This window comes from Arvicola amphibius, chromosome X, assembly GCF_903992535.2.
Source record: "Arvicola amphibius chromosome X, mArvAmp1.2, whole genome shotgun sequence".
Lineage (NCBI taxonomy): Eukaryota > Metazoa > Chordata > Mammalia > Rodentia > Cricetidae > Arvicola > Arvicola amphibius.
In genome coordinates this window covers 66,287,934-66,305,231 of record NC_052065.1, presented here as the reverse complement: position 1 = coordinate 66,305,231, position 17,298 = coordinate 66,287,934, and the positions used below count along the sequence as shown (strand labels likewise).

General features: G+C 37.4%; 1 pseudogene; it reads right to left on the bottom strand.

Annotated features, from left to right (window-relative positions):
* Positions 1-10,799: 10,799 nt before the first annotated feature.
* Positions 10,800-11,358, bottom strand: LOC119804319 (annotated as a pseudogene).
* Positions 11,359-17,298: the final 5,940 nt, after the last annotated feature.

Sequence of the window (17,298 nt, the reverse complement as noted above, 5' to 3'; positions counted from 1 at the left end):
TCTAATGTCTATAGGACACAACTGCCATCATGATTTAACATGACTAACAGGGCCTTGCTTCTGTTATTATTCTGTTCCACAGAAACTCAGATGTGTGAGAAAATTGGTGAAGGGTATTAGTTTGTAGAATGTGGGACATAGTCCAACACACTGGTGGGGAACGAAGAGGCAGGAACTAATGCCAACAGTAGTCAACTAACTGTGTCTGACTTGGCTCAAGTGGAGGGACCATTATGTATTCTGATACGGATGAAAATGGAATATGGCACAGAAACACAGAGCAGTCATATGTTCACAGTCCATCTGGCAACCTAAATTTCACATGAGAAAAAGAAAGCATGAAAATTTACAACCACACAGAACAGAATGTCTGCAATGCTATAGCTGAGCTCACTGTTTTTCTTAGTCTTTCACGTTGCTATTTTTCCTGTCAGTTATACCACAGATACCACATAATAGGCAACAAGCGAAGCAGCTGCACTGCCAGCAAAGTTCTGCTGATTATTAGAAGGAAAGCTGACTAAACTCTAATAAATTAAAGACATTCCCACAAAGGTAAATACAGAAAAGAATTGCCATATTTCAACTTGTATTTTTAATACCACCTCCTGCTATAAAATTTGGCTTATGTTGAAGGAATGGAGAAAAAACCAATCAGGGCCAAGTTAAAATAAAAGCACACTTAAGGGTTCACAATACTATCAGGCCTTGGTGTCACGTTCCTGTAATCCTAGCCCAAAAAAGGAAAGAGGAGGGGGACAACTGCTAATTCAAGGCCAACCTGGTCCACATAGTGAGTCCCAGGCTAGTTAAATAGTGAGACCCAACTCAAAAATATTTTTGTGTATATGTAGCTGTTTGGGTTTTTCTGTTTGTTTTATTTGCTTGCTTTGGGGAAGAGCTTGCTGCACAGCCTTGGTTAACCTAGAACTCATGTAGCCCAGGCTGGTTGCATACTCAGGACAGTCTTCCTGTTTCATTAATCCAAGGATTTCAGGAATGAACCATAATATCTGGTTCATTTTTATTTTAATTCAATTTTGATTTTAATTAACACATAAAACACAGCATAATACATGTTAATGAGGTACCATACAATGTGCTATTCACATAGGCAATGCATCATGTTCAAATTAGGCTAGACATATTCACTTCCACAAATATTTCTAATTTATTTTTTCTAATCTAACTTCTTATTTTGTATGTAATTTGTTTTATTCTTATCTCATACTCTGACTGTAGCTACCCCTCTCTTAAATACTCCCAGTTACCCCCATCAGCTCCCCTCTCTCCCACATCCTCTCTTTCTCCATTTCCCTTCAGAAAAGATCAGATCTCCCAAGAATATCCACCGGACATGGCATAGTATGTTACAATAAGACTAGGCACAAACCCTCCTATTGGGGCTGGGCAAGACAACCCAATAGGAGGAAAGGGGTCCCAAGAGTAGTCAAAATAGTCAAAGATACCCCCACTCCCACAAAACTACATATCCATAGCATGTGTGCAGAGGACTTAGCACAGACCCATGAAGGCTCCATAACTGTCGCTTCAGTCTCTGTGAGCCTCTGTGAACCCTGTTGGACTGTGTTCTCTGATGTCCCAGAACACTCCGGCTCCTACAATTCTTTTTCTCCTTCTCCCTCAATGTACAAGGGAAGAGACCCGATGGAGATCTCTAGTTTGGGCTCTCTCTCTGCCTAATGGTTGGCTGTGAGTCTCTGTACCTGCTCCCATCAGCTACTAGAGGAAGCCTCTGTGATGATGCTTGGGCTAGAGACCCAGGATTTAAAAAAATCAATAAAATTATTCTTATTGATATTCTGCTGTACTCATAGATTGGTGCCTATCTAAATTGTGGTTTCTTTATGATGAAAACTTTCAGAAAAGTTAGTGATTTGAGGCAACCTAAGACAAAGACTTTGAACATGAAAGCCAAGAAAGCCATTGTGGCAAGGATATCCCAAGCCTGCAGAACTAACATTATGTCAGGACATGACCTGAATGCTAGAGATGGAGCTACAGGTAGTGTACCATCTTGGATTTCTGTTGTGCTCTGTAAAATTTTTTACTTGCTATTTTACTGTCTTCCTCTTTCACAATGGAAGGGTTTACTTTGTGCCATTGAATCAATTTTCTCTTATTTTACTGGGACCTCCAACTAAGAGAGTCTTAATTCTCAGAGAACAGTCACTACTTAGACTCTTAAACAATGTTGGTAGTCTTAAGATTTTAAGAACTTTTAGATCTGATTAAGGGTAATTTTCATTATGAGGTGGCCACAAGCCTTCAGGAGACAGAGTGAAAATGTTATGGTTTAAATATTGAAATGTCTCTATAGGCTCGTGTGTAGAATTTTTGAGTTTCAGCTAGGGGAGCTATTTTGGAAGGTGGCAGGGCCAACATGGAGGAAGAAGTTTACTGGAAGTGTACCTTTGAAGGCTATTATCTGATTTTTGCTGCTTTCTTACTGAGAGCTTTCTGTCCAACATGTGGTATGTTGCCTTTGTCACTTGCTTCCGCCACCATGATCTTTCACCTTATCACAAGCCAAAGATCAACCAAGCAAAGACCATGAACTAAAATCGTTGAAAATCTCAGCTAAAACAAATAATTCCTTACTTTATATTGAACTCTTAGGCATTTTTTACAGCAATGCAAAAGTAATATACATACGGTAAAAAATTACTCAGTCATTTGGAATAACTGTAATTGAGTGAATCAACAATTGAATTGAATGAAATTGAATGAAGTATTAATATATGACCCAGGATAGATAAAGTTGGTAGCCCTTATAAGCAGAAGAAGCTAGTCACCAAAGACAAAAAACTGCACAGTTATGTTAATTACAGATACATATTTAAAATTGCCAAATTAATAAAGATATTAAGATAGGCTAATAGAATGGAGTCAGAGTAAGTAGACAGACAATTTAAAAGAATGAGAGATTTTATACATGCATACTCATGAATATTACTCATAAATATGATGTCATGTAATATGTAAAGAGTAGATAAAATTTGAGATCATCACATCAAATGAACTAAGCCAGAAAGACAAATATTGCATTTTTTTGCCCATATGTAGATTCTAGATTTTAACAGGACGTGAAAGCAGAAAACAAGGAGAGGAAGGAAAGGAGACAAGAGAGGGAGGTGGGGGGATATGATCAAGTGTATTACATACACACATGAAAATGTTACAAAGAAATCTATATTATATACTCATATATTCAGTAAAAAATTTTAAAAGGAAACAACGATTACTCATGGGTAGGAAATTTATTTTGGGAGTATTGAATGTGTTCTAAAATAAAACAGTGATTTAGGATTACACATAATTTTGTGAGTATATAAAAACATTGAACTGTAACTTTAAATGAAGGAGTAAGTCACAAACAATCCCACACCAGTTTGGAATTATGATTAATAGAATGGTTATTTATTTAAAGGGGAAAAACTTACAGATCACTGTCCCAGCCAACAGTCCTCTGCACAATCAGGAAGGGAGCCTAGTCGCTGGAAGCAGAGACGGAAGCCAGAGTGCGAGTGGAAGGAAGTGGCCTAGTTTTTAAAGAGAGAGACCACGCCCCAATGGGCTGGTCTCTCAGCGAATATTGGCTGAAGGAGCAGAAGGAGCTCCCGCAACATTTAAATAAGTGAATTTTATGGTTTCTGAAAAAATATTTAAATAATGCCGAAGAAAGAAATATCAGGAAATGAAACATACCATTGCAGCTGCATTGATCGCATCCATCCCACTTTTGACATTTGGTAGCTGTGTTTTGAAAAAAGCCAAGTTAACTTTCCTCTGCCTTAGTTTTGTCTGTAAAAATAAAAGAGCAAATCCCTAGAGTTGTGAAAATTAAATGAGATGATGCATGTAACAAACTAAGTACCACAACTGTCATATAGTAAATGCTCAATGAATCATTGTTATTATAAGCATGTTTCAATAATTCAATTCTTGTCTTACTTCTTAGACATTCCATTGTGTTCTCAGTTTCCTCATGGTAAATTCAAGCAAACAGTTTACTAAATGTCCTCAGTCCAGTCTAAGGTGCTAGAGAGACAGATTTAACCATTTTCTTTATTTGTTGCCATGTTTTCTTGCCTACTTTTGACAAGGGGTGGGTGATAAAACGAGAGTGGACACATTAGAGAAATGGAATATAAGCCTAAGTAAACAGCAGAGTGAATACCATGTCTTTCAATCATATGGCTATCAGTCTCACAATCATTTAAAAAATAGGAAACAGTTGCTATGTGCTAGCCTGTTGAAATTCTAATAAGATAAATGAACATTAATTGGTAAAAACAAGTTAATGGCTACAAATTTTAGTGACACAAAACGGAGGCACTCAAACTCAGAAACTCATTAGATGATGTTTTCCTGACAGTCTGAGAAGTGACATATAAAGTTGGGTCAAAGAAGGATGTATCTGTACCTGACAGTATAGGAACTATATATAATATAAACTTGGGACCTCAGCTAGAATGCCAGTGAATAGCTTTGTCTGAGCTCAGATCCAGGTTATGTAAGCAGTGTCCTCACTCAAGCATGCACAGTGTCTTCTCATATTTTGTTTCAGGCCCTTTGCTAAAGTCCTTTCAAATTCAAGTCTTTTCAGACTGCGACTACTTAAGAAAGTTTAAAGGTATTAATACTACTGAAGGATTATCCTTGACTCAGTGGGAACCTGGTAGACCAGTGGCATAGACTCCTCTTCCTTGTAGTGTCCAAGAGGTTTTGTTTCTATGGTAACCTGGAAGATAGCCTCTTGTCACAAAACAGTTTCAATAACATTTCCTAATAGTAATTTTCTTTTATGCGATTCTATTAGCATATGTTCATTGCACAAAATGATGGGCTTCTTTATCGTCCTTCCATGTAGGACTATCATGTATTTTGAACTTTGTTCTTACTCCTTCCATTACTATTTGATGCTGCTCCCCTTCAGTTCGTCCTCTTCTTCCTAAAAGCTATCTCCTTTTCTTTCAAGTCTTTTTTTATGTTTGAGTTCTTCACACGAGAAAGCATGGAATATTAGCTGTGTCTCATTCTCCCTGTTCACTTTCCAGTTCTTCTAAGGATTACCTTTCATACAAATCACCAACATTTAAGTTTCCTTTCTTTATTTTGGGGAAATACAAAGTAAAACATTGAAGCTCTTTTCCCTCCAGGCAGAGGTCATGGTTTGTTGCTCAAGAGAAGGGGAGGAATTTAGTGACTGTGGAGAAGTTAGGATTATATTTAGATATGGAGCAAAGATACTGGAGTTTTAGGCAGAGAAATAACTCTCTCTCTCTCTCTCTCTCTCTGTGTGTGTGTGTGTGTGTGTGTGTACGTGCACACGCATGTTTGTGCATGTATGCACACTGGATTGTAAAACCTGACCAGTTCACTTTCAGAGTTTTCTTACTATTGACTGAGAGGAAACACAATACCTGCAAGGGAACACCAGATTTGGAGCCAATAAAATGTGTTTTAATAACATCCAACTTTACTTCTTCACAGATGTGAAATCTCAAAAAAGTGCCTTAATCTCTCCAAGCTTTACTCAGTCATTTTTCAACCAAAGACAGTTACATCCCTTTCACCAAGACTGTTGGAAATATCAAACAAGACCTCCCTAAAACTGAACATTCTTTGTAATCTATAGAAATCCATCTAAATACATGACATTTTTATACTTTGAGCACAGTAAATCACATCATACTGTTTTCAGGTGAAAATGAATAAATTGTTTTAATGAGTCTTAACACTGGTGCCAAGTTGGATGTATTGAGGCATTGCATACTTACTGATAAATATGTTCCCATACTTTATCATAGCTGATCCTCTAAGCTTTAAAAGAAAAAATCTACCTCTTGAAACAGCTGGAAAGAACAGAACAGTTCCCATTCTTCCTTTCCAACAGCTGGATAATATGGAATGGCCTCCATCTGACCTTGAGAACCTACAAATGTCCAATACTGAGTCTAATAAACTCAGGACTTGATGATAATTATTTTTTTTATCTCAGAATGCATTAATTGCCAGAAGTCAAAAAAGTAGGGAAATCACAAATGGCAGGGCTTTTCCAGTATACTACAAGTTGCCAACATCTGGATGAGCCATTTATCAGTGGAAGAGCAAGCATACCAACCAGAGCAGCAAGGAATTTGATAAATAAATTTGGAGGTGTTGCATAGCTATGTCCAATAATAATTTAATTATCAGCATCAGCCATCTTACCATTCTGTGCAAGACATCCCACTAACAGAGAACATTTGTTTGTAATAACTCAATCCCTGTTAAAGGTGATTTCCTCAATTATTAATTATAAAAGAGCATGTTTCAGAGAAAGTTTTAAGTGAGAGAGGAACTCAAACCTGGATATCCTCCAATGAGAGAGTTGTGTATGTGCAACTTCTCAAAACTATCTCCATTTTGGTTTGAAATTAACTCTGCACAGAACTGTAGTAGGTTCATAAGTACTTGCTGAGTCCTTTCATTCCAGGCAAGCAATCTGATTATTGTCACTTTTTTAAAAAATACCTTTCCATCTCTGTCATCATGCTAAAACAGATAAGTCTGCTTCTTTAAGCCTCTTTCTGGTTGTAAACACTCGGTTGCTATCACAAATACAAGAGCTAAAAAGACATCCCTTATCGCTCCCCTCTTATCTTCTCACCACCATGGAGCATATTTTCAGCCAGGCTACAGTACTAAAGTAAGAAGCAAGGGGAGACTTTCTATTACATGTTAGTAACTCAAAAAGGAAAATATGATAAAATATACAGGGACCAGTCATACAACTCTATGTCATATTTACTAATAATGTATTGAAAGAAGCGAAAACAGGAGTTCACATCCTTTGTTTATATAAGTTTGGAAATTGAATAACTTTCTAAAATGAAAAAAATGTACTTTGTCATTAAGAGAAAAAGAAAAATTGAAAGATAAAACACCTGGGTTTGGTGGTAGGAAAATGATTAAAAACTCTAGTAATGAAACAAAGTATAGAGCCAAACACACAGCTTTTCAACTGTAAAATTTGTCTTAATACCTTTAAATACTTTGTCTCAACAGAATTTCTCTCTATTTCCACCATGACCCCTAGTCTTGGTTCTTAGAAATTCCATCCCCCAATCTCTACAAGCTGTGTGTTTCCCTGTTCTCTCAGTTTGGCCCGTCTTTCAAGCCTTTGAAAGATACCTTCTCTCTGTGCAAAAGCCTCTTTGATTTGACCAGGTAGTTATGCTGTGGTTGTTTATTTTTTCCAAGTCCCTGGTATTTTTGATCTCCAGCCACATGTATTCTGGGTTTTTAGATAGTTTCCAGGCTCTCTCTGAGTTATTGACTTTTAAAATTCTACCTCCCAGGTATTTTTCCTACCCAAAGTCTGCATTTTGTCAATGCTCTATTTCAAATTTAGAAAAACAACCTAATGTATTTCTTTTTTTTTTTCATATCCACAAATGATGTTAATTTTTCTGGAATTTCAAAATTGAAATTAACTATGATATTCAAGATCAGCTCTCTTAAGTTTTATTTTTTAATTTTGTTATAGTTCAAGAATTTAATACAGGTACATAATGCATTTTTATCAAACTTATCCCCTTTTCTTCTTACCCAATATCTCCACTAGACACACTTTTTCTTCCCAACTAACCTGATTCTTTTAAAAAGTTTTCTCAGTCAGTAGGCTGCCTTTTTGTCTTAGTGACAGTGTCCTTTGCTTTACAGAAGCTGCTCAGCTTCAGGAGGTCCCATTTATTCAATGTTGCCCTTAATGTCTGTGCTGCTGGGGTTATATGTAGGAAACGGTCTCCTGTGCCCATATGTTGTAGAGTACATCCCACTTTCTCCTCTATCAGGTTCTGTGTGTTCAGATTAATATTGAGGTCTTTAATTCATTTGAACTTGAGTTTTGTGCATGGTGATGGATATGGATCTACTTTCATTCTTCTACAGGTTGACATCCAGTTATGCCAACACCATTTGTTGAAGATGCCTTCTTTCTTCCATTGTGTACTTTTAGCTCCTTTATCAAAAATCAGGTGTTCATAGGGTTGTGGGTTAAGATCCGGGTGGCAGCCTACTGACTGGGAAAAGATCTTGACCAACCCCTCAACAGACAAAGGTCTGATCTCCAAAATATATAAGGAACTCAAGAGACTGGGCTTTAAAATGCTAATTAACCCATTTAAAAAATGGGGCTCTGAACTGAACAGAGAGTTATCAACAGAAGAAGTTCAAATGGCCAAAAGACACTTAAGGTCATGCTCAACCTCCTTAGCAATCAGGGAAATGCAAATCAAAGCAACTTTGAGATACCATCTTATACCTGTCAGATTGGTTAAAATCAAAAACACCAATGATAGCCTTTGCTGGAGAGGTTGTGGAGTAAGGAGTACACTCTTCCATTGCTGGTGGGAATGCACACTTGTGCAACCACTATGGAAAGCAGTGTGGTGGTTTCTCAGGAAATTCGGGATCAACTTACACCAGGACCCAGCAATTCTACTCTTGGGAATATACCCAAGAGATGCCCAATCATACTACAAAAACATTTGTTCAACTATGTTCATAGCAGCATTATTTGTAATAGCCAGAACCTGGAAACAACCTAGATGCCCTTCAGTGGAAGAATGGATGAAGAAACTATGGAATATATACATTAGAGTACTACTCAGCGATAAAAAACAATGACATCTTGAATTTTGCATGCAAATGGATGGAAATAGAAAACACTATTCTGAGCGAGGTAACCCAGACTCAAAATGATGAACATGGGATGTACTCACTCATAATCGGTTTCTAGCAATAAATAAAGGACATCAAGCCTATAATTCGTGATTCTAGAGAAGCTAAATAAGAAGATGAACCCAAAGCAAAACAGATAGTTATCCTCCTGGATATTGGAAGTAGTCAAGATTGCCGGGCAAAAATTGGGAACTTGGGGGTGGTGTGGGATGGGGGTAAGGGGAGATGGGGAGAGAAAAGTGTGAAGGGGAGGATGGGGAGAGCTTAGGGGAATGGGATTGTTGGGATATAGGAAGAGTCGATATGGGAGCAGGGAAGTATATATCTTAATTAAGGGAGCCATTTTAGGGTTGGCAAGAGACTTGACTATAGAGGGGCTCCCAGGTATCCAGGGAGATGCCTCCAGCTAGTTCCTTGGGCAACTGAGGAGAGGGAGCTGGAAAAGGCCAGATCCTATAGTCATACTGATGAATATCTTTTTTTAAAAAATATTTATTTTTTATTATGTATACAATATTCTGTCTTTGTGTATGTCTTCAGGCCAGAAGGGGGCATCAGATGTCATTACAGATGGTTGTGAGTCACCATGTGGTTGCTGGGAATTGAACTTAGGACCTTTGGAAGAGCAGGCGGTGCTCTTAACCTCTGAGCCATCTCTCCAGCCCACTGATGAATATCTTGCATATCACCATAGAACCTTAATCTGGCGATGGATGGAGATTGAGACAGAGCCACACATTTGTGCACTGGACTGAGCTCCCAAGGTCCAAATGAGGAGCAGAAGGAGGGAGAACATGAGCAAGAAGTCAAGACCACAAGGGGTGCTCCCACCCACCGAGATGGAGCTCACCAAGGCCAGCTGGACTGGGACTGAAAAAGCATAGGATAAAAACTGGACTCACTGAACATGGCGGACAATGAGGGCTGCTGAAAAGCCAAGGACAATGGCACTTGATTTGGATCCTACTACACATACTGGCTTTGGGGGGGTGGGTGGGGCTAGCCTGTTTGGATGCTCATTTTCCTAGACCTGGATGGAGGGGGGAGGAACTTGGACTTCCCACAGGGCAGGGAACCCTTACTGCTCTTCGGACAGGAGAGGGAGGAGGAGTGGAGGGGGGAGGAGGAGGTAAATGGGAAGCAGGGAGGAGGCAGAAATTTTTAATAAAAAATAAATATAATAATAAAAGTTTTCTCAATCTCCTTGGTGTACATGGGTGTAGGACCATCTACTAGAATGTGATGATCTCTCAGAGGCCTCCTCTCTGAAGGAAACTGACACTCCTTTCCCTAGCAGCTGTCATTTGCCAATACAATAGCTACTCAGCAGGTAGTGGGACTTCATGAGTTCCTCTCTGATCCATGCTGAGATTTTAGCAGGCTTTACCTTGTGTAGGTCTGGTGTATCCAGTGACATCTGCTAAGAGTTCGTATAAGCAGTACTGTCTTGTCCAGAAAATATGGCTTTACTGCAGAGGTTCACCATCTCTGGTTCCTACAACCTTTTTACCACCTCACCCATGATGATACGTGAGTTTTGGGTATAGGAGGTACAACGTAGCTGTCTATTTAGAGCTGAATATGTCAAAGTCCCTTATTTTCTGTGTACTGATTATTTGTGGCTTTGTATTTATAATTGTTGTCTGTGGTTTCTGTCCTGACTGGTTCCCACAGTCGTTAAGTCCCAAAGAAATCACACATAGGCCTACATTAGTTATAAACTGATTGGCCTGTTAGCTCAGGCTTCTTCTTCTTCTTCTTCTTCTTCTTCTTCTTCTTCTTCTTCTTCTTCTTCTTCTTCTTCTTCTTTTCTCCTTCTCCTTCTCCTTCTCCTTCTCCTTCTCCTTCTTCTTCTTCTTTGGTTTTTCACTTTTTATTTATTTGTTTGTTTATTTTTACTTATTTGGACTATAACAGGAGACATGGCTAGCTAGGGATTGAGGTGGAAAAATATATAGCATAGCAAAAGAAACTCTCCTTTCCCCCAAAAGGTGATCTGGGGAGACTGGGACTACCCTGAGAACCTCCAGGGTTGAAAAATGGCCATCTTATTCATTGTAGTGGTGGATAAAACTTAAAATCTTGGATTTCTGCCATGGAGTGTCTCCAGTTCCCAAAGAGATGTGCCTATGGTAAGAGAGTATGTTGCTTTGTTTTTTGCTCTGGTAAATGATTTAGGCATGGGTAATGACAAAGTACAGACAGAAGCTGTGTAGGGATTCATGGGACACCCAACCAAACTAGCACATGGCTCTGACCAGTGCCATGCAGAACTCATCAGTGAGAATTTGGACCACCAGGTTGATGGACTCATAGGTGAAGATCCAGATGGTGTAGCTCATGAAACCCCCTTAAATCTGGGTGTACACAGAATATAAGAGAAAGCAGCTGACTGCCATGGTGACGAGGGACAGGAAGAGGATGATTTTGAAGCTCCAGCAGATGAAGAACATTCATACCCTGACTCTGGAGGTTATTTTTGCAGTTGTCATTCCCAAGGTGCTTCTTTTCGAAGATGAGGTGCATGTGGGTGGCCATGATGGAAAAGACCCCTGATAGCACTGTGCCCATCTTTGCCAACAGCCCATACAAGCTCTGCTGCCTCATGCCAGTACCTCCTTTTTCAGTGGGGCAGATCACATCCTGTTTCTTGGTGGTCTGGGCTGGACTGGGCTAGCTCAGGTTTCTTATTAATTCTTGTAACTTATATTAGCCCATTATTGTTGTATATATTAGCCACGTAGCTTGGTACCTTTTTTGGTGAGGCAGTCACATCTTGCGTGCCCTGTGTCTGGATCACGACTGCAGACTGCAGAATCCTCTTCCCAGAATTCTCCCATTCTCATTCCCCGGCCTCTACCTTTTGCATGGCCACTCAGCCTATACTTCCTGCCTGACTACCAATCTATCAGCATTTTATTAAACAAGTACAAAAAACAAATGTTTACAGGATAAAACCATTGTGCCACAAACAACCCCTCCCCCGTTTCTTAAGAACAAGAACTCTGAATCTGATATTTTTTATTTAGCTTTCTTCCTGACCATTATCTATAACAACTTGTAACCAACATTCTAAACAAAGGAATATATCCATAGTCCATTTTTTTGGGAATGTGGTCGTAGTTTTTCAGGCTACTTGCTGCTGAATTGGGACATTGATAATCTTATGGGGATCTAAAGAAAATTTAGAATTATATTCAAGTCATGACTAGAGAATGCTGTAAGGCTTGATCATCTCAGCTAGCAGTCTTGAGGCAGTTCTGGATATAGAACTCAGACATCTGGGCTATCTGTTCCTATCGGAGATTTCTACGGGGGTTTCCTTGATTGATCAAACCTTACTTTCCTTAGCCCAAAATAAATCCATAGCCTCTCATTTTTTTTGTGGAAACAAAAGTAAAACCTCTTCTCCAACATAACATATCTTTTGACTTCAATTTTGAAGTCAAGGCATTTACAAAATATTTCTGTTTTATTAATCTAGCAGCATTTATATTTAAATGTGTTTTAGCAGCTGTTGCTCCTTCCTCAGCTGTCAAGCAATTCAAAGGCAACATAATAATATACAATATCGAGACTCTCTGTGTATTTTCCATCTTTATGTGGCTTTACTTTAAATTCTATTTATTTTATTTTTACTTTTATTTTTTTTTGTTTTTTGAGACAGCATTTCTCTGTGTATCTTTGGCTATCCTGGAACTCCCTCTGTGGACCAGGCTATCCTTGAACTCACAGAGATCTGCCTGCCTCTGCCTCCCAAGTGCTGGGATTATAGGTGTGTGCCACCACACCTTGAGGTCACAGAGGTCTGCCTGCCTCTGTCTCCCAAGGGTAAGATTAAAGGCGTGTGCCACTATACCCAACTGTTCTCTTTCTTTTTCATTTTAAGGACTTTAACCTTTTTTTCTTTTCTCTCCCAAGCCTACATATATTTTTAAACACTGTGTAAACTACTTAGAGGCTTTTTCTTCTGAAACTATCTATACTGTATCTCTCTTTTTCTGACCACATGAGTCTTTAATTTGCTAAGCCATATGGTTAGGATTAAAGCTGTGGCTTTGATGGCTGGATTGCCCATTTTTATCTTTCTGAGATTCCAGCCTCATGGCAGAGGTACCAGCAGGAGCAACGTTTATCGCCACAAACCCTATGACGTTTCAAGGTCCCTGTCACCATGAAAAAGCATGCAGTTAACTTTTCATGAACACCATTTAAGCATTTCATAGTAGGACCTCTTTAAAAGAGCTACAAGGTTTTGCAGCTAAAGCTGATTCAGGAAGCCTCTCTTAAATGAGAGTGCTTTCTTGCCTCTAGTAAGCAGAGCAGTCCCAAGAAATTGTTACTACCAAGAAACTATGCTTAAGACTGTTATTTTGTGTCTAGAAACTTCCCAAGTTCTCTCAGGTTTTCTGTGGATTCAGTTATCCACATGTTGGGCACCATTTTGTTGGAGGAGGTCTGCTTGTTGGTTTCCAGCCTCCCAGCTAGCTTAGACCTAAAATAACCATACAGAAACTATATTAATTAAATCCCTGCTTGGCCCATTAACTCTATCTTCTTATTGGCTAACTCTTACTTATTAATTTAACCTATCTCCATTAATCTGTGTATTGCCACATGGCAGTGGCTTACCAGCAAAGTTTCAGCATGTCTGACACTAGAAGATCCATGGTGCCTCTCTTTCTCTACCTTCCTTCTCCCAGCATTCAGTTTAGTTTTCCTTGCCTACCTAAGTTCTGCCATATCAACAGGCCAAGGCAGTTTCTTTATTCATTAACCAATAAATGCAACACATAGACAGAAGGACCTTCCACACCATATTATCATCTACTGCAAAAAGAAGCTTCTCTGATAAAAGTTGAGAAAGGGACTAATCTATGTGTATAAAATAAGAATTTAAGGAGCAATTTATTGCTATGTCCATTTAGTAGAATAGTAGTAGTAGGTTCTTCCCTAGAGCTTATAACCTAGCCAACTCTGGGTTTGAGTCCAAGTACTAGGCATGAGTTCCATCATGTTAAGCTGTCTTTCAGTCTAATAACAAAGTAGAAGGTTATTCCCATAACAACCCTACCTCTATCACATCAGTTAATATATCTCATCAGGCTCATACTGTAGCTCAGGGTTCACAGCTGATATTTTTCTACTTAAGTGCCATGCACAGCACCTGCCAGCACTATGAAAGCTGGTCGATATAGATGAAATGTCTAGATCAGTACCAGCTTGATAGTTTTACAGCCTATGACTCAAGTATATGGTGTCCCTAGCTATAGGATCTTACCATCAAGTTCTGAAGGGTAAGCAAGAGCAAGGCCTCATCCAAACCTTCTGCTAATCCATTTATCCTAGTATGCTTCCTTAGAAAAGAGGATTAAAGAAAAAGAAAAGTCTCTCTGGGTAGTGAATTTACTCAAGATAATAATTAAATACACAAATAAGGCTTTCCTATGATCAAGCATCTTTGGGCAAGTTTATTCTGCAAATCAACATTATAATAATACACAGTACAGTTATAAGAATCAAATGAAGTAATTTACATAAAGCATTGAATTTTGTCTAGTACTTGTAAGTACTTAGTAAGTTCTAAGAGGAGGAAAAAGGAATATTTTCCGTTCAACTACATGTCTCACCCACAGATCTCTCCACTAAGCACATTATATTGTCTATTTTTCCTTCAATGAATTATTTTCTTTGTCACCATTTCCTACTTGATTTGTACATGGTGTCTCCTCTTCCCAAACCTTAAAGATGAAGAATCCTTATGTTTTTCTTGTGTTCCTCTGGATTCCAATCAATTGCACCCTCTTCTGAAAAGTCTTCTTGCTGTCCACACTCCCTAGATAAAATTAAATGAGCCATCTCTAGACACAGACCATTTGTATACATACTTTCTCATTTCTCACACCATAGATATATACAGAATTACAAGTTAGATCATAGCACAAATGTTGGTGTTTAACTATACTTGCCAGAAAAACCCCCAACAAGCATCTTGAATGCCTAAGTATATTGGCAAGAATGTAGAATATTGTTGCACATATGCATAAATGTATTTTTCCTTCTAGGCATGTTTATCAATGCATTTGCTAGCGACAGCAAGCAGGTTGTCTCTCAATATAAAACAAGTGAAAACACACATCTTTAAGGGTTTTGCCAAATACTGGATTTGTTGTTTTTCTAGTATGTTCTTTTTATAAAGCTCATGTTTGTTTTTGCTCAGTTGCTGTACATCTGTTTTATCTACCTTGATAAGATAGGGAAAGAAAATATGTATTTCAATGATGCCTTTATTTTTATTTTTATTTTTATTATAATTATTGTAAATTGGAATATAATTACATCACCCACACCCTTGCCTTTCCTCCCTACAAACCCTTCCATGTCTCCTCCCTCAAAACCCTTTTATGCCTTTATATTTTAATAAAGTTTTAAGCTAAGCAAATAATGAATTTTGTGATATATGCATAAACTGTAGCTTATGACAGTTTTTTTAGTTTTTTAAAAATTGTTCTGTTATTGTTCGTTGCATGTTTACATGAACAAAATGGTGTAGAAAAGCTCTTGTTCTCATAAAATAAAAAATGAAATGCAGATACATCATGTTCAGTTGTGGAACTAATCTTATTTTCTACCAATTAAACTACAATAAATTACTCTGAGATAAAGTACAGCTTTCTGCATGTTACTGACCAAAAGCTGATGTGAGATTTCCCTCTATATGCTGTGACTATGTTTTATTACCATTGGTTTGTAAAGAATCTGTTTTGGGCTAATGGAAATGTAGAATAGGGTAAGGTGGGAATTTCAAGCAGAGATAGAGGAGAAAAGAAGGCAGAGTCAGAGAGATGCCATGTAGCCACCGAAGGAGACAGATGCCTGCCCACTGAAACCTTACTAATATCTACAAACCTTGTGGTAAAATATAAAATAATAAAAATTGGTTAATTTAAAATATGAGTTAATAAAAAACCTAAGCTAATAGGCCATCATTGTCTTAATTAATATAGTCTATATGTGATTATTTCATGTCTAGGAGGCCAAAAACAAATAAACAGTCTCCACTTACAAAATACTTTTATCCTTAGTACAAGTAAAGCAATTCCCTACTCCCAAGCAAGGTTTTAATCGAATCTAATAGTTTTTATATACTGTTTTACTTTAATTTATTCCAAAAGATTTTCCTGTCCTTTTTGATGCATTTGAATCATATGACAATTAATACCTGAATACTGTGGATTTCTAGACAGCCATATGCTATTGATTTAACTCAGAGAATATTTGGTCAGTGCTTATTCTTTATATGAGTTCAATCCTCTTGAATATTATTGGATAGTTTTTTATGAACCATAATATGATATCTAATTTAAATGTATTTAACATAATTTTATTCTGCTCTTTGGTAACTTGTTCTAGAAAAATAAATTAGGTAAAGCTGGTTAGTAGTGATGCTCAGTTGTTTGATATTTCTGCTGTTTTTTAAATCTATTTTGTTTTTTGCATACTGAGAGATACAACTAAATTACATTTGGATTTATCATTAGTCTGTTTTTGCTTTATGCATCTTGAAACTCTCTTATTAAGTACATACACACTTGGGGTTATTTCGATGAATAAATTCCTTCTATAATTAATAGATGCTCTTTTTTATACATGCTAATGCCCTCTGTTACGAAGATAAAATCAGCTGATATGTATGTGGTCACCTGCTCTGTTTTGATTAGTGTTTGCATGCTTCACTCATTTAGATAAATGGATTTCAATATTGATCCTTGTATAATTTCTTCTGTCACAGATTTCTTGTATAAAGTGAATAGCAGACTATTACTTTCTATTCACTAAATCTGTATGCTTTAAAAAGAGTATTTAAACTATTCACACTTATCCTTATTCAATGTGTCTCAATTTTAATTTTTCAGCAAATTTGTTTTGTTTTTATTGGTCCCATTTGTTTGTATTCATTTGTCCTATGTTCATTCTTCTTTTTTTGGATCGTGTGTTTTTACTACTTCATTCCATCTTCTTTATTGGCTTATTATCTGCACATATTTGTGGGACCTTAGCATTTGTCATATGGCTTATTATATGTATTTAATTTGTCATAGTCCATCATCAAGCAATATTAAAGCAATCCAAAAACAATGCAATAATCTTACACTATAGCTCTATTTCATATCTACCATCCATTTTGGTAATATGATATAGTTTACTTCTATATATGTTATAAAACCCAAAATATATTATTATTATTATCACCACCTTCATCATTATTGATTTAAATGGTCAAATATCTGTGATACTGTCTTATAATCAAGAAATATGGAAAATATATGCTTCCATATTTCCCACCTTCTGCACACTTCTTTCATGTATTAGAGATTCATGTTTCCATTTGCATAATTTTTCACATACCAGAAAACATTCCTTAATATTTATTATAGTATGAGTCTACTAACAAAGAATTCTCTCAGCTTATGTTTACCTCAAATAATTACTTATATTTTCACATGCTTTCAGTAGGTAAAGAATTCTGTTAACAATTTTATTTAA